The sequence below is a fragment of the Lissotriton vulgaris genome, chromosome 3_1, assembly GCF_964263255.1.
Source record: "Lissotriton vulgaris chromosome 3_1, aLisVul1.2, whole genome shotgun sequence".
NCBI classification, from domain to species: domain Eukaryota; kingdom Metazoa; phylum Chordata; class Amphibia; order Caudata; family Salamandridae; genus Lissotriton; species Lissotriton vulgaris.
The window spans coordinates 74,653,198-74,672,109 of record NC_141689.1 but is presented as its reverse complement, the minus strand read 5'-3'; positions in this window follow the sequence as shown (position 1 = coordinate 74,672,109).

Sequence of the window (18,912 nt, the reverse complement as noted above, 5' to 3'; positions counted from 1 at the left end):
GCTATATTCTGTATTGTACCTTTGTATTGCTCAGGAGGACAAACCAGATTTCATTTTCTTTTTTTTCATAGGCAAGCAACTGCCACTGTGTCACACCACTAGTACCACCGCTATGAGGAAATTTTATCCGCCCAGGATTGCCAACCTTATTTGCTGTTTCCCGTGGAGCCAGCCCTGGGCCTAGCCCTACTTGCAAACAGAAATTACAGGTAAGATAGGCGTTTGGTTGGAGGTAGTATAATGGAGTATTAGGAGAGACGAGAGATTTGATTGACGGTAGTACTACTAAAGTCCTAGGACTATTCAGGAAAACAAACTTACTGTTATGTTAAACCCCCACCCACCAGACTCAAAAGCAGTAAAAAACAGGTATGGTCAGATAAAGTTTCAAAAAGTATATTTTTATAGCCCTAACAAAAGAATCTCCCGCAAGACCCTCCCTAACCCCAACGATTGTCCTTCAAAAGTCCCCAAAAATCCCAACTCCCAATTCCCACCCCCCAAAAGTCTCTAAAAAAGGGGCAAGGGACACTATGGCAGGGTGCTGTTGGAATTAGCAGCCAGGGCATCATGCTCCTTGCGGAGGGTGGCAAGTTCGAAGCGGAGGCCCTCCACCACGTTCTTATAGTTATGGACCTCCTGCTCCAGGTAGGACAGTCTGAGGGATAAGCGGCGCCGGTGTGCCTTGCAAATCCTGTGAGGGGCAGTTGCTTTCTTTGCTGCTGGGCGGTGGCGTTTGGCTTTGGTAGCCCGGCTCCGTACCGCTGGAGCACTGCGCTGGCTGGCAGCCCGCACGGAGGAGGATGCAGCTGTCCCAGTGGACGTTGTTGTTGTACCAGACTGCGTCTCCTCCTCCTCCAGGGCCACCAGCCGCCGATATTCAGCAACAGTGGCATCCAGCCTCCGTTGCCGGGCCATTCGAGCCAGCTCCTTCCTCCTTGATGGTGTCTTGGATTTGGAAGGAGCAACTACATGAAAAAAGAAAGACATAGTCTGTAACCAATGCTCCTTAAGATTAACACAAAATGATTGAGCAGAAAGTTGTCACAGTACAAGTAGCAAATTGAAAGCACAGTACATAACTATTGAGGACAGTATCTATGTAACCTCCGACTTCTTCATCCTTGCTCTAACATTAGTGGGAGTTTAAGGAACAAATTCTACGAGCACTATGGACTTCTATTACAGTCGACTATGACAGTACACCACTCTTATTCTTCTTCTTCTCTCTTGTTTAGGAAAATTGGTACGTTATCTTATGCAAGCCGGCATAATGCCAGTGCAGTGAACTTGCACCCGAGAAAAACAGACGCACACCATGGTGAGTGAGACAGACTTGCGTTACTGTACCGGTCCAGTACATGCAGGTGGTGAAGCTCTTACTTTTCTATTACGGGTGGCACTGAGAATACTCTGTTAAAAGGGCTACTGCTTAATTAATTTAGCTTTCACCCTACAGTGCAAATGAGTATTAGAAAAGGAAAATGAAGAAGCTAAATTATCTGATTATCTATCACTTCACATGGGATGTATTTCATGACATATGGGATGACTTTAGGTGCTTTGCTTATTATTGAGTGAACAGTGATACCCCCACACATGAATGACGTACTACTACTAAACTAAAGTTATTAAGGGAGGTAGGGAGTGTCCACCGTAATAACCGGATATATGCTGTGCTTCCAGTTGCAATACAAACTACTGCTACTATTCATGGTAGTCTTTGGACAACGTTACAACTTCTTTTCCTTGCCTTTCCTACACTGGAACGGACGTGCGGGTGCGGTGTTACATGCTCTTCAAAGTAACACTTAGTTCATCCAGTGACCGTCTACTCTCTCTAGATACACATATGCTATCTAAGAGTCAGATAGTACCATGAATGATCCAGGCATCCATCCATTCAAAGTATATTGCACACATACAGTTTCTGTCTCACCCACCCAGGCTGTTCTCCTTCCACCCATCCTTGCTTCATCATTCACCCAGCCATGCACCATACCATTTTCTTACCTTCCCAGCCACCTCGGGGACCAAGCAAACACATATCATTCTTCTTTGCCAGTCATCATTACATTTCTCGTGCTTCCACACTTACTTACACCCTTCTTTCGCTTTTCGTTCATCCCATCCATCAAGTTCACCTCAGATCTGATTGGGATTCTTCTCGCCAAAAACTTCACAGCTAAGTCGAAGTACATTTAGAGGAGGCTACTACCTGCTTTTTTTATAATACACCCGTGCAGAAAGCACACTCTGCAGTCTTCAATCTCAATGACTAAGGAATGTATAGCTTACCTCTGCCCGCCACCACCGTGTGAACCCTCACAGGCATGTCCTTGTCCGGCACTTGCACCGCCTCCTCCCCAGAGTTGTCCTCCTCGTCCAATACCACCACCACCTCCGCGCTGGCCCCGTCTCCAGATGTTCCACCTACAAAGTACATTTAATAATGTTAGAATACACCACTCACTACTATATAATAATTGGTCTAGGAGGAAAAAAGAAATGTGAAAAAAAGTGTACAATTTAATAATTTTTGACTGTGTACTCTAGAGTAAAAATGTCCCTTTTTCCAGGGAAGGCTGTTGTCTTGCTGCACTTTTTGGCACAACTGATGAATGTTTGCTTTTTACTTTTTAACACGTACCACTTTTTCTCCTAACAGACAGAACCTTGACTTCTAAGAACACGAGCAGGATCAAGTTCAAACCAGGTGAGAGCTCGGCTCGACCACAAGAAATGTGTCCAATTAATCGTCAGCACTAAGCACTTTTCCATTTTCAGTTACACGTTCACTTTTATGACAAACTTGAATTTAATAAATGTGTTTACTTTTAATAAAGCTTTTAAACTTAAATAGACTCTGCGGTTTTTGGTCCTCCAGACTAGAGTGGATGAGCTAAAGGTTTTCGAATTTTTGCAAGCATGAGTCCGTGCCTCTGCCATCAGTGACTTTGGGAGCTAAATGACTCTGCCACACTATCTAGTCAGTAAGGAGATTGGGGGTTCAACTACAAAGTCTGTTATCACTGAGGTATGTGGAAAGTCTAACAGTTACAGCACCTATTATAATTGATAAGCTAAGCGATGCATTATTTAGTGTCCATAGTTCTGTTTGTGCAGATTTGTCCCTGCAACAGTAGTAGAATGGATTGTCCTCCTATCCAAACCAAAAGTAAAGTAGTATCTTATTCTTTCTTGGTGGTGGTCATTCACCTTTTTATTGTTGGCAATGGTCAAAGCATAAACATTTAGAATACTTGAAAAAACATTATGGACAATCCCAGAGGACTGCACTCAGTGCATAGAGCTATTGCTGACTAGAATGGGAGTCCAATGGAAATGCCAAATGTGCAATCTTAGTTAGCTACACAGACAGACTAATAAGAATAATCTAGTAATACCACACGGAGTCATAGTCGAGGCAGGATAAGAATTTAGATCCTGTCTACAAGAAGATCAAAGACGATTTAGAAAAAATCGAATGAGGAACGCTAGGAAAAAATAAGTACTCTATATTAAAATTAAAACTTACTGGGGCCAGCAAAGGAGCCCTCGACTGCCCGGTCCTGGCCTGCATCGACAACAGCACCCTCCTCCTCCTCCTCCTGTGTCCTCCTCTTGCCCCTGGGGGAAGCTGATGTACAACATGAAAGAAAGAAAAACAGAAAACATGGATGATATTTCTCAACCAAATCAAACATTTCAAAAGAACTAACAAAGTAACAAAATATTTTTGCGAAATAGCAAATAGGGAACGACTCCACGGGATATAGTATTGACCAATCTCATGTGGTCGACTACGTCATTACTTTAGTATTGCTTGATTTGCGGACCGTCGAATTGGAAACTACCCTATGTAACTCACTAAACAAAGTACTAAAAAGGTTTGCCTAGGATTGGCAGGCAGCAGTCCGCAGCACGCAAAGTGACAGCCAAAGTCCATCGTGATTGAAGATCAGCGACAACACTAAAGTTTCCTACTACATTCACCAGTCATTAAAATACTCAAACTATTAATCCACCACCACTATTTCTTCTTATCGCCATGTGTACAAAGGAAGGACTGGACTTGAGTCTGTAGGGGCTGATTTAGAAGGCCCTTGCGGCTCTTTTGCTCCATTGTTGCGTGACTTTTGTGACGCAGCGACAGCACAAAAGAGGCGCAATGGTGCGGCGTATATTAACAACGTGACGCATCAGGGAGATGCATCACGTTGTAAAGCCCTGCGCCAATAGGGGGCGTTCCGGCGCAAGGGAGGGCGTTCCTGCGCAGGAACGCATCCTAAAAGTGGCTGAGGGAAATCTACAAGATTTCAATCAGTCACTTTGAGGACAATGATGCGTGACTCAAACCCTGCGCCTGCTTGAAGCAGACGTACGGCTTGACGCAGCATTGGGGAGATAGGGCACCCCAGAGCATTGATGGAGCTGCACCATCGTTGCGACGCAACTCCAGCAATGCGCCGCCTTTACGGCACAGATGCGTAACGCTTTGGTGACGTTTTGGGCCCATGGCGCGCCGCATTGTAAATACGGCGCACCATGGGTGATGGTGGCGTGACGCACAATTACTGGCGCATCCCTGCAACTTTGCAGGGATGCGCCGGTAATTAAAAATCTGAACCTTAGTGTGTAGCATTACGCAGTTCTTTCAACTACACTCATACATAATTTCACAGGCCAATGAAATGAACACAAAATCTAAAACAAATAAGCATAGTAGCAACACTACTGAGAAGAAGGAGAGCAGTGTACCTGAAATGCACAGAAGATTTTGAAATAAAATTTACCTACAATGTAATGAGCAGCATTATTGCTCTTGGTAAAAAACAAAAATTTGCAATATAATAACACAGCAGGAGAAAACATAGTAGTAAAGACATAGCTACTACTACTCACCAAGCCCGGGGATCTCAAGGCCAAGGAGGTCGAGCAGATCTCGCTCACGGGTCAGGACATCCGTCCAGCGGTGGGTGGCCTGGTTGTAGGTGCGCCAGACCCGAGAGTGGTCTTAAATGGCCTGGCACACCTTCTCCCACCGCTTCCGGCGCTCCCGGGCCCCGTACCCGGCACTGATCTTGCCGCCTCTCATGATGGTCCTGGGGAGGCGGCGCTGAACATAAAAAATGAGTTGGGCCACCTCCTCCGGGGTAAAGATCTCCCGTGGCATCACTAGCTCCCCCCTCAAACGCCCGCACGGGAGCCGGACACGGGTTGCGGGACCCTTCCCCTTCTCGGGATGCTTCCCGGCTCCCTTCACCATGGTCTGGGCGGAAGGAATAAAGAAAATAGAATAGGGAAGAGAAGAAAAGAAAAGAGTTTACAAAAGTAGTTTAAAATTAACCAAAAGTAGCAGTAAACACAAAAATATAGGGCTAGAAAAATAGAGGGATAGATAATAAGTAAAATAGATTAAAAAAAACTTCAAACAAGCAAAGGATGGCAGAGATTGACAGAGGATACAAAGACCATGCCCAGAACCATAGCAATGAATGAGAAACAAGATGGCCGCGCCCGTTCACGACCGCGCGGGTAAGTTCGCGCGAGATTTTCCTTGCGAACACGCGCGAGACTGTACTGGCAAGCCGCGGACTTTGCGAGATTACACTTCGCGCCCGGAAACGGAAATACGTCAGGCAAACAAGATGGCTGCGCCCTTGAACGACCGCGAGGGTAACTTCGCGTCTTGCGCTACGAGTGGCTCGCAAAAACGCACAAAACCTTGCCAACTAACACGCCGCAAAAAAAACAAATTGCATTTTCGCACGAATTTGCGGCTTCCGAATCCGATCTCGCGCGTGTTCGCGCCCCGCGAACCCCGCGAAATTGCAGAAAAACGAGTTTTTCAAAACTGAAAGCACTCGGCAGGGGCAAGAGTTCAAACTCATCATTAGTAACAATTCCCGGTAGTGCTTCCTGACTGGGGCCCCTCCAGAATTCAGTTGCTAGTTGCAACAATTGTATGACCCTGCTCTGACCCTCACAGCAGGCTCATACAATAGCTACAAGTAGGCCACAAAGAAGGTCCTGGGGAAAAAAAATGCACTGCAACAGAAAGCAAAATTACAGATAAGGAAGCAGGTGCCAGACTGGAATTTTAAAACAGTGACACATTAATAAACTAACCCCAAATTAATTCATCTCAGTTGAAGCAGGGCTGGTGTGCTTGCTTTTCCCCCCCATAATCTACAGTAATGATGAACCAGAGGGTGGCATTGATGTAACAGAGGGTTGCAGTGGTGAAACAGAGGGTGCTGGGAACCTGTGATGATGAACCAGACGTAGAAACAACATAATTCGCGACCGTTGCGCGCCGAAATGTAAGTTCGCAATTGCGAACTGGTACGAAACCCTCGCGAACTGGCAGAAATCCTTGCGAACACAAAAAAAAAAATCCGCAAATTCGCAAGAATTCGCGGATTTTGCGGATTGCGAGTTCGCAAATCCGCAATATTCGCGAACGCGAGATTTGCAAAATTCGCCCATACTTACCCGGCAGAGCCAGCACTCGAGACCCCGGCTTCTCTGCTGGGTTAGGCCTCAATGCGACCATCGACGTAGCTCCGCTCCACAACGGCGGAGAAACTCCGGGATTACACCACTGGAGTGCGGATCGAATCACACACACGGATCCGGTGCAGGTAATCAGGATAAGCAACAGGATAATAGAGCGAAAGACGGAGGTCAGCGGAGCCGGGAGACTATGCGGCCATCTTGGTTGGTGTCGTAGCTCCTCCTCCGACATTAGACATATCTAATGGGTTCTTTTGCCAAAATATTGCACCAGAAAGCAGGTACTTGACCGCTTTCTCAATAATGGGGTCACAGAAAAATTTCTGTAGGCTCCCACAGGGATTCAAGAACAGCCCAGGACTATTCTCAGCCAGAGTAACAGAGTTACTACAAATCTATGATGATGAGGCATTATCTTATGTCGATGACATCTATCTAACAGACGACGAATTGGATACTCACTTGAAAAGGGTGAACACCATAATACTTGGGTTCGCACCAGAGGGTTACTAATTCAACTTTAAAAAATCAAGAATTGCCCATCTAACAGTCTTATTCTTAGGATACGAATTATCAAGTGAAGGAAAAAGCCTAGCGGACAACTTCTTAGAGAAGTGCGCTGTACTCCAAGCACCAAAAATGCTGAAGAACTTACAATCGATTCTAGGCTTCCTGAATTTCGGAAGAACTTATATTCTAAACTATGCAGAGAGGATTAAACCTCTCTACGAATTAATTAAACCTGATTTTAAACTAATCGACTGGACTCAAAAACACACGGAAATTTTGAGATCATTGCAAACAGACATGTTAGCGAAAACAAAATTAGAAACAAGTGACAATACATGCAACCTCGTGATCCGAGTCATCCCAGGAAGATGCAGATTCACGTACCTGACCTCTAATGAGGGAGAAACGGTACCAATAGCTTACAAATCACATTTGCACACCCAAGCAGAAAAAACATTCAGTCTCACAGAAAATACTGTAAAGGCAGTGCAAACTGCTATAGCGAAAGAACGAGCACTAGCACAAGGCAAAAGGATCACTGTTCTCACAGCAGAATCAGCCTTCGAGGCACTATTCAGCCCGGTAAACCTGCCTACAGTGTCAATGGATCCGAAATGGATACAGTGGGAAAATGTTCTTGATGCAGAAGACGTGAAATACTATTTCGCCCCGCACATGAAAAACTGAATGATTTGAATATATGAAAAAGAATATCCTCTGCCAATCGAAATTCTCCCTCTAGAACAGTACTCCTGTATAATCTATACAGACAGATTTGTACAGCATTACAATGTAGAAGATAAATCCTACGATGCAGCCTGCGCGATTATTAAAGGTCGCTGGCTCTGCGGTAAATTCAGACCGAAAATAACAAAAACTGAATCACTGAGAAAATGTTCGGCTCAGCAAGCTGAAATCAGATCCTTAAAGATGGCGCTTGAAAATGCCGAACGTGAATTCCCGACACTAATCGTGTGTGTTTCGCATTTTAGGGTCAACTCATACAATAATGATTTGCAGAACTGGGTTCAAAATGATTACAAAGATGACACAGGTGCCACAATCAAGCATAAGATGCTTTGGAAACAGGTAGTTCTTTTACAGAAAGAACTACAAAAGACTCACGTGATACACACTCTGAGTCATCGACATGATGGTGTTCACGTTGCAGGGAATTCATTGGCTAATAGAGCCATAGCGGAAGCAAGTAAACCGGCTTCCATAGACACAAAAAAGCGTTCGGAAAAATACATAGACGGGGAAACCATGCTGGCAGTAAAAACGTCTGCAAAAGGCAACTGTGCAGCACTACCTGTGAACTATCCACTCAATTATACGTACGTAATTGATGTAAACTCCATTCCTTTTGCTCGAATCCCTCGAGTGGGGGATAGGGTAATTCCAAACACGAATCTGAGAAAGTTATTAATAGCAGACGCACACATGGGTGAAGGTCCAAGGCACAAACAGATGAAGGAATCTCTGACCGAATTACAATCAGTATACTGGTGGCCGGGGATGAGCCTGCACCATTATAAATTTGTAAAGAACTGCCCAGACTGTGACAAAGACCGCAGTAACGAGTCAAGCGGAGTAATGCCATGGCCATGTATGAAGGTAGCATAGAGCTATCAACACATGCAATCCAGTGTCCTATTAATTGTTTAAGACTAGATTCATTTAGATGTGGCCTCAGCGCTCGGCTGACGCCAAAACTGTTATAAAAGATTTGCGAGTCTTTATTGGCACATACGCAATTGCCATGCTTCATTCTGATCAGGGTCCTGCTTTTAGCTCTCGAGCTTATAAGGAGGCCATGACCAGCATGGGCATTGGATTGCAATTCTCTTGTCCATTTCATCCTGAGAGAAATAGCGTAGTGGAAAGAAAAAACCGAGACATAAAGCAATCTATAACAGCAAAGGTATTAGGTTCGGGTGATGGGTGGGTCAAACATTTAATAAGTGTCCAACGTAGTCTTAACAACCTGCCAAGAAATTCTCTAAAAGGTTTCAGCCCGTACGAACTATTGTTCGGAACTAGAATGCATGTTCAGGACTTAGATAGTCTAGCTTCAGTGGTGGAAGATAAGAATAAAGACTTTGATATCAAAGATCGTTTGGCTGTTTTACAGGACTTAAATGAAACAAGAAAAGCCCAGAGCAACATACAGTTAAAACAACAGCCAACGATCACTGAAGCCACACCACCTGTCCCAGCAAGACCTGTCTGGATTCCAAAGATTAGGGATCTAGTCAGAGAGAAAATAGCGGTGAAGAAGGAATTTGGGCCTTCTTACAGAAAAGCAGTACCTGTCTTAGCAATCAACGGAACAAGATCAGTAGTACTACCGCCCCTTGCTGGTAAAAAGGAGAACAGAGTTGTATCAATCGACCTGGTAAAACCACAATCATGTGGCCTATAATCAACAGCAGGCCCAGTGGACTCCCAAGAAGTAACAGAATATTCAAATTTGCGAGTTTCCAAGAGGTTCAAACTGAAAGACTAATCACATTTGATAAACCTACAGTGAATAAAAAAGGACTATGCAGAAATGCAATGGAACTTGTCCCTCTTGAAACACAGATTGAAACAGTTCGTCATGAAACACCAGTCTACAATGATGTAGCATCAGAAAGTGCGTATGAAAGGCAAATTGAGAAACAATTCCAACAATTGACAGAACTGCATCTGGCTACTTCATCAATTTCGATAACTTTTCTGAAGATCAAAGCGACCCGGAAGTGACGCCAGAAACAAAGACTTTTAAAGAAAAAGCAACAGAACTCTTTCATCAACTCAAAGAAACGTATCTTATTTCTCCATGGTTAGAATTTTGGATTGGGCTAGGTGTATTTTTCCTCCTGCTTTGGCTCATCATGGTACTTTGATTGGGAAAATTCATTGAGCGAAAATACAGTTCAATGGACACAGCAAGTCAGAACATCAACTTAGTTCTGAAACCACACAGATCATCTCACGTGGAGAAAAGAGAACTATCATCAGTAAATGTCACAGCCATTCCAATACCCGGTGGTGTAGTTTGGGACAAGACAGACTATGAAATATATGGCCCGGTCGAGATCTTGAAATATCCTCACCAGTTCAAGGTTTCATTAAGTGACTTTGTAAAACCGAGTACATTCTCTGATGATTGGGACTTTAAAAGTATAAATGATATGATGTCAGATTTGGTGCTGTCAGCAAAATTTACAGAACATGATTATTTACAAGGTTCATCTAATTATGAACAGATGTACTGTTTTTCACATTACGCAGACCACTACTTACATAAATCTGCCCAACCTAGAAATGTTTTTAAATATAACCAATGGGAACATTGTACTACTCCACCTAGAAGCAGTTCAAAAACATTCTATGAGAAATTCCAATACTTCTCAGGGTTCAACACAAGTAATGCAGAAACATTTTATTATAAACTGTTGGATAAAACAGGGACGAAAACCATGCTGACAAATACTAAATTGATATATTCAGAAGCATTGTATGAAAAAAGGATTATATTTGGTTTTGATTTCTGGAAAAATAACATTGAAACAAAAACCATCTGGGGTACAAAAGATTGGCAGGTACAAGGCCTAGAAGCACTATTTCTAGCCTGCATGATCCCAGAACAAATAATGTTCTTGAATGACATAATTCAACAAACAACCTGTCTTGGCCTAGCTAATATTAAAGACCTTAATAAACTGTCTATTCCAAAGCCAATACCTGATAATGCAACCACAGATATTGAAATAGACGTATCCCAAATTTTAAATGAAAACAGAACACATCCTGATTGGAAAAAGTGTTTGATCTGGCCTACAGACACGAATAACTGTCAAGATAGATTCCTGAACAAACCACAGTGGTTGAAAATGTCCAGACCAGACCCTAGATACTCCTAGAGACTACATCCAGGGATAGTAACAACATACAGTGTAGGGAAACTCTGCCTTGAATGGCTACAAACATCCACACTGGCACAAATTAAGCAACACTTGTCTTTACTTAAAGATGGTGCTGACTTGCGCAATTTCATTATGGGACCACGCAAACAGCGTCAAAAACGTTTCATAGCGGCCAGCATATATGCGGCATACAACGAGGCTTGGAAAGAAACTCAAACTGAAACACCCGAGAAAATACGAGAAATTGATTGTATTCATTTGGAAAAATCACTTTCTGTTGTGGACAATGGGTTAATGACTCTGTCCTCCAGAATATATTCACTGGACAGTATTGTATCATCTGCAATTGATATAATAGACCAGGACTTGCTAATGTTACAACATGGCCAGTCCCAATTACATTCTATTGTACAGCTAGGCTGGACGTTGCAAAATCTTCGTTCAGGCTATGTGCCATGGCGTTTAATCAACACAACGTCACTGTTTTCCATCTTTAACCTTACTGATAAACAAATCAGTTTGGCACAGAAAGGAGCAGACTATACAATCCTGAGCATCGAAAAACTTGAGAGATTACCATTGACAATGTCAGAAAGACCTGTCATTGAATGGATAATACACGGGATTATCAAAATTCCGATAACAACTTTCCAATTTAAGAATTGCCTTGAATATATACCGGCAGGCCAATATGAAAAGTTGGGTAAAGGATACATGAAGTCATCATGGAAATTACCTTATATACACACATGTTATAGTGAGAACAACAAAAATGTATTTCTTAGTGGTAATGAGTGTAAACATTCACTAAACGGTATACTTTTGTGCCAAGGTATTAACTTACATGGGGCCTGTGAGGGTACTTTAAACAACCTTTCATGCCATCAGCATGGCACACCTGCAGCACAAATAGAGCCATTCTTTAGGCAACTTTCTAACGGGAGTTACGTTCTAATAACGGATCACAGCTCTTGTGGCTTGGTGCCAGGGAAAGCATATCTCTTAAGCGGGAGTTCCATGGTCACTTGCTGTATGCAAGCATTGTATCCAAACGGCCCTGGAGACTCAGTGGCTTCAATTTGGCCTAGTTTGAATATCTCTTCTATACGAATTGATACTTTAAGCAGAATGAAGTCTGTGCTTTTGCAGACAACAGTTCCCATCTCGTCATCAAAAGAGACGTATGATCTCCAAGTTGCAAGGACGGCGGCAGAGATACATACACTTTTATCAACAAATTGCCCGGTGCATTTCACAAAAATACTAAGCCAAATCCTAAATATGTCGAATGCCAGTGGTATCTCGAATGTATTTAAGACAATTTTTTCGGGACTGTTAACACCATTTGAAGCGGTCCTGGGTATCTTTCCAAATTTTGTCCATTCGATTTTTGGCGGCGTTCCACTACTTTTGGGACTCGTAGCAGGTATTTTATTTTTGAATCTCCTGCTCCGATATGGCAAACCAAAACGCAGACATGACTCCGCCACGGGTGGAAGAAACGATCCTAGCAATACGCTACCGGGACCACATAACTAATGTCCTTGGGTTAGCCCGGCATCTTACCTGTGCTTCGATGTATGCTATGCGGAGAGGAATGCGTGTTAGACACCTGTCTTGCAATACCATCAGCAATACCAATGGACGTCGATACTTTGCTAAGTCCAGGAACGGCTCACGCATCGTGTTGTCCCCAGCGGGTACCAATCCTGATGACGGCATTCGTTAAGACTCCTGCACTAAGACTAGGTGGTGGCAGTGAAGCAAGAAATGAAAGCAGCATCACCCAGGTACGACCTTCTGTGAGCATTGCTGATCCTGAAATCGATGATAGCAATCATTCTCACAACCGCCAAGTTACAGCATTATCGAACTTGGTCGAACTGTCACCTGAATATGTAGACCAATTCTTTGCGAGCCTGTCTGAAATGATGTTCTCCCCTGAACAGAAACAATAACTTTTTGGGAAAACAATCCGGCACACAGCGTTCCCATGAACTCTGAATTCGGCCTTCAGCTTTGAACAACAAAAGCTACTGAAAAACGTTTTTGAACAATTTTTTTTCCCCGCTCACCATGAAAGTAAATTTTTCTAAATATTTACCTTTTTTCCTGGCACACGTCTTTTGCTTAAAGTAGAACTATTCATTAAGAACAGAGCTTCTATTTTTAGTAGATCTAGAGACAAAATTTTAACTCAGCCTCTAGCACATTTTCAATGCAATAGTATTTAATATGTGATGAAATAGTCTTGCCCTTTTTTGTTCTGTATTTAGAGACTTTTTCATGTGTAAATCTTCGCAGAATCGTTCAAATAATTACATATGCAATATTTTTGAATGATTACTAAGCTTGATAACGTACAGTACCAATTCATTTCCATGTATTTTAAGTACACCATTTCAAATGCAAAATGTATTTTGGAGTGGGTATGTATACACGTGCTTCTTATTGCTTTAGTTTTAGTAATTTGATGGACATAAATTCGTGGAGTGGATGTTGTGTTCTATCTAGGACCCCGATCCATATTGTGACCTCATGCCCCTATACGGCTTGATCAATACATATCCCTACAATGGCATAAACGATCAGAGCCATATTTCAGTAACTCGTCTCTGCAGCTCATGACAGTCCATGACACAGCAGAAACCACTTCCTTAGATTCCTAGATAACACACCGAGTTCCTTTGACATCTCAAACCCCTCAGCAACCTGGGAAAGACCCGCTTGCTTTGTTTTGATTATTAATAGAACTCCTGCGAGCACTGTAAGAATGACCAGTTCTTAGTGACATCTTTATTGACGTCTTATGTCCCAAATCTTACGTCAAACTCGTCACCTTTCAGGTATAAATATACCAACGTTGCCTTAAGCAAGCACACGGGGGTGGTGAATACTGGAGCAGAACAGCTGTCCCTTGCAGAGCCCAGCAGATGCGAGAAGCCCACGGAAGCTGCCCCTCCTCCTCCTAGACGCGCTGAGAAAGACGCTGTCTTTTCTCCTGCCGAGAAAATCCAGCTCCGGCGTTTCCAGCCTACCCTTGCGGGTAACTGGGATATTGGGTCCTGAGAGGAGATACCAGACCTCCGGCATTCTATTCCAGAGGTACGGTGCTGACTAAACCCTTAGAGAGAATTCTTGAAACAAACTCTTGGCAAAACCAACTTAACTTAAACTGCTACTTACTCCCTCCCATGTATTACGCTTAGGTCAGGTACACCGGGGTAGGCGTAGTTAGAAGCACCAGTTGAGGTCATTAGCTAATGTATATATGAATGTATATATTTTATTCATTTTAACCATCTTATGGCTAAGAAACCATATCAATGCTTTTACAGTATTATTTCGTAATACTCCTTTTACTGTACGCACTTTTCATAATAACAAGTCTTGCAATTGTGGCAATTCATTTCTCTTGCATGAGAAGGAAGACTGCTCAATAAATAATATCTTTTATTGAAAAACGCCCATCTCTCTATTCTCTGCATCCTGGTGAAAGTAAAATCTGCACAACTGACTGAGTGAAATAGCTGTCTATTGTTTCACACGACTCTAGAGATTGACTCCTATTCTGAGGAGCAAAGTTGTCATGTTTATGCGGTTGTCGGAAGCTGAATCCCTTTTTGTCTGAGCCAGGGAAGCTGATCACTTTCTATTCAGTCAAGAAAGTTTCCAGTGACCTCTGAGCTAGCTGGTGCAAACCTAAATTAAGTCTAACATAGTCAGTAGAGACCTAAAAGACCGCACTCCTACGTCTACACTGCTGTTTATGTTATTCCAATGCGCAGGGCCTATAGGGAAAATAGGAACTACACTACACTAGAAGCTTGGTTTGTTTAAAGAACGCATTGTGATTTCTAGGAGTCGATGGGAATAGCTGTGCTGTGCTTTGGATTGCATGGGCTATTACTGAATATGAATCGGATTCTTATGCCTTTGTCAGTACATTATTGATTATAACCTCACAACGGCATAAATCGGGAATATCGAATTAGGGTCCTAGATAAGAACACGATAAACCCATTGCTGTATTGGTACAGGAAAATGGCTCTATGGCCACTGATCACCAACCTGGCTATAAATTATTTGTCTTGCCCACTCGCAAGCGTGTCTTCTGAACGTGTTTTCAGTGCTGCTGGTGCCATTGTAACTTCAAAAAGGACCCGCCTCTCGGCCAAAAATGTGGAGAGGTTAACACTGATCAAGATGAATCAGCACTTGATACCACCAGATTACAAAGTACGTGAATGCACGCAGGAAGAAGAGGACACCGACTTAGGTGACGGAAGTTCTTCTCTGTTACCTGACCTACTCCCGTCTCAATTCATGGAGTTTGAGGACGAGCTCTACTTCCCTGACACCGAGCCCTGAAAATGACTTCCTTTTTTTCGTCCTTATTCACTTTTATTCCTGTGTGTCTTTCTTTGTTTTGCAACTTTTACCACAACAAAACTCTAATCACAAGTCCATCAGCAGTACTGTCTTCATCTTATATTCCTTATTAATCTGAAGGTGCCGCAGTCTGCATTCCTGAGGTTCACAAGTTCACAACTCAATCATGCTCCTTTATACTCCTCTTCCAAACTCCCCCTATCCATTTCCCTCAAGGCAGATGGATGGATTACGACGAGTCCCCTCAAGTGGGACTGAAATTACTGACTGACTACATGCTTGCTGATTGCTGACAGAGTTACTTCTGATATTAACAGGAGAGGCTGCCCTGTGGGCCCTCACTTTCCGAAGAAGATACGAACAAAAAGTAGAACAGGTAATGTATAATTGAGAAGATGGCATGCAGTGGACAGCAATGGATGTCTGGCTCTGATGAAACCAATTGCTGTTTGTTTTTTGTGCATGAAATAATGATTCATATGTCTTGTCTTAGTTATTATTTAATCTTTCACACAGTAATTGTAACTCATGTCAACAACTCTGTTTTTTTTACCTTGTTTAATTAAAATTGTACTTCAACTTCAGGCGCCACTATATTGCATTTAACAAAATATGCAAAATGTCCTTGGAGCGGACTCACTTGCCAATATACCATGATGATTGATTAAATAATATATCTTTTTTCTTTACAGTCACTCACTGGGATGGATGGATCATCAGCATCGGTTTACGGAAGAACTATGGCCAATTCGTGAGTGGCAAACAGGTAAGCCAGTCTACAACAACTACTACAGCAGGACTACATGTCTGTCTATTCGTGGCATGTATTGGTCAAGGGTGAGGCAGTGTACTGTTGTTGTTATGCCAGGCAGAGTCCACTCCAGACAGCAGTTCATGTAAAATTGGGGCTATTTGGCTTGCTGCATACAATTAGATATGCTTTGTCTGCCTGACAAAGAGCCTAGGTATGGTACATCAGGTTGCTTCACTCAGTGGTGCCTTCCTTGACCCTCTGCATGGCACTGCCTCAAGCTTGGGCCAAACATCCGTTATGTTTGCAAAATTTGCTGTTTTTCAGTATTTTGCAAATCTCGCAAAAGTGCCGAAAAATCGCAAATTCTTGAGCGGAATGGATTTTTGGCCCATGCTTGCGGCAGGGCCATGCAGACGGTCAAGGCAGGCACCACTGAGTGAAGCATCCTCCTCCTGATGTAGCATATCTAGGCTCTTTCACACAGACAGACAAAGCATATCTACGGTTTAGGGTTCAGTGCGATTTACTAGGGTTTTTGGGTTTTAGTTGGTATGGTTCACTCTGATTCTAGGGCTCGGGCCCGATGGAGGCTCGTTCATAATGATGTTGGCAATGTTTTAGGGGGGTTTGGTTTTCTTTGGTCCAGAATTGGCAGAATTTTGGCCTTTTTGGGTGTTTTGCTGGTACGTGTGTTTGGGTGAAAACTAAGTGAAAACTAGTCGAAGACCTTCTTCTTCTTCTTCTTCAAAGAGCGCAGTGGTTCGATTTTGTTCTGCCTTGCTGAGATTCTTGTGAATCGCTGGAACAAGTGACTGTCCAGGTAAGTTTCAAGAGGATCGAAGTAGTGGAAGTGCTGAAAACAGCAATGTTTTGTAAACAGCGCAATTTGCCATGTTTTGAATATACCGGTATTGCATGTTTTTGGGGGGCTGTTTGGGGGTGTTCTAGATTTGTGGGGGTCAGGGAGCACTGTTGGGCTAGCATAATTTTGTTTGGGAGTGATTTGAAGAAAATCCATGGTGGGAAAGAGAAGTTAGGGCCTAGCTGCAGAGCGCGTTTGGACCGATGTTGACTGGTTGGCTGAAAATTTTCTAAGTATGAGTTTTTGCATTTTTGCTTTTTGCCTGTTTAGGGGTGTTCTGCTTTTTTGCGGGTGGCTGCAGGGGTCTAGGGGCATAGCTCGGAAGGTCTAATATCGGAATCAACTGTTTTGGACCAAATCCATGGTGAAAAAGGTTTTCCGTTTTTGCTCACTTGCCTGTTGTGGGGGTGCTGTTAGGGGGGCTTCTGGGTTATTGGGGGTGGGTTTTAGGGTCTGGGAGCACTGCTGGCATAGTCTAATTTTGATTGCATTTTTTTTGCAGAAAATCCATGGTGGAAAAGGGGAGTTAGGGCCTAGCTGCAGAGCGACTGAATTGAAGGTAGGCCCATTTTTGCTTTTTGCCTGTTTGGGGGTGTTCTGCTTTTTGGCGGGTGGCTGCAGGGGTCTGGGGGCATAGCTCAGAAGGTCTAATATCGGAATCAACTGTTTTGGACCAAATCCAGGGTGAAAAGGTTTTTCTGTTTTTGCTCACTTGCCTGTTTTGGGGTGCTGTTTGGGGGGCTTTTAGGTTATTGGGGCTCGGTTTTGGGGTCTGGGAGCACTGCTGGCACAGTCTAATTTTGATTGCATTTTTTTCCAGAAAATCCATGGTGGAAAAGGGGAGTTAGGGCCCAGGTGCAGAGCATATTTGGACTGAATTGAAGGTAGGCCCATTTTAGCTTTTTGCCTGTTTGGGGGTGTTCTGCTTTTTGGCGGATGGCTGCGGGAGTCTGGGGGCATAGCTCGGAAGGTCTAATATTGGAATCAAGTGTTTTGGACCAAATCCATGGTGAAAAAGTGTTTCCGTTTTTGCTCACTTGCCTGTCTTTGGGGTGCTGTTTGGGGGGCTTCTAGGTTATTGGGGGTGGGTTTTGGGGTCTGGGAGCACTGCTGGCACAGTCTAATTTTGATTGCATTTTTTTTTGAAAATCCATGGAGGAAAAGGGGAGTTACGGCCTAGCTGCAGAGCGACTGAATTGAAGGTAGGCCCATTTTTGCTTTTTGCCTGTTTGGGGGTGTTCTGCTTTTTGGCGGGTGGCTGCAGGGGTCTGGGTACATAGCTCGGAAGGTCTAATATCGGAATCAAGTGTTTTGGACCAAATCCATGCTGAAAATGTTTTTCAGTTTTTGCTCACTTGCCTGTTTTTGGGGTGCTGTTTGGGGGCTTCTAGTTTATTGGGGGTGGGTTTTGGGGTCTGGGAGCACTGCTGGCACAGTCTAATTTTGATTGCATTTTTTTTCTGAAAATCCATGGTGAAAAAGGGGAGTTAGGGCCTAGCTGCAGAGCGTATTTGGACTGAATTGAAGGTAGGCCCATTTTAGCTTTTTGCCTTTTTGGGGGTGTTCTGCTTTTTGGCAGGTGGCTACAGGGGGCTGGGGGCATAGCTCGGAAGGTCTAATATCGGAATAATGTGTTTTGGACCAAATCCATGGTGAAAATGTTTTTCCGTTTTTGCTCACTTGCCTGTCTTTGGGGTACTGTTTGGGAGGCTTCTAGGTTTTTGTGGGTGGGTTTTGGGGTCTGGGAGCACTGCTGGCACAGTCTAATGTTGATTGCATTTGTTTTTCAGGAAATCCATGGTGGAAAAGGGGAGTTAGGGCCTAGCTGCACAGCGCATTTGGACTGAATTCCAGGTAGGCCCGAAATTTGCTAAGTCTCACTTTTTGCGGTTTTCCTTTTTGGCTGTTTGGGGGTGTTAAGCTTATTTCCACCTGGGTTGACGGGTCTGGGGGCATTGCTG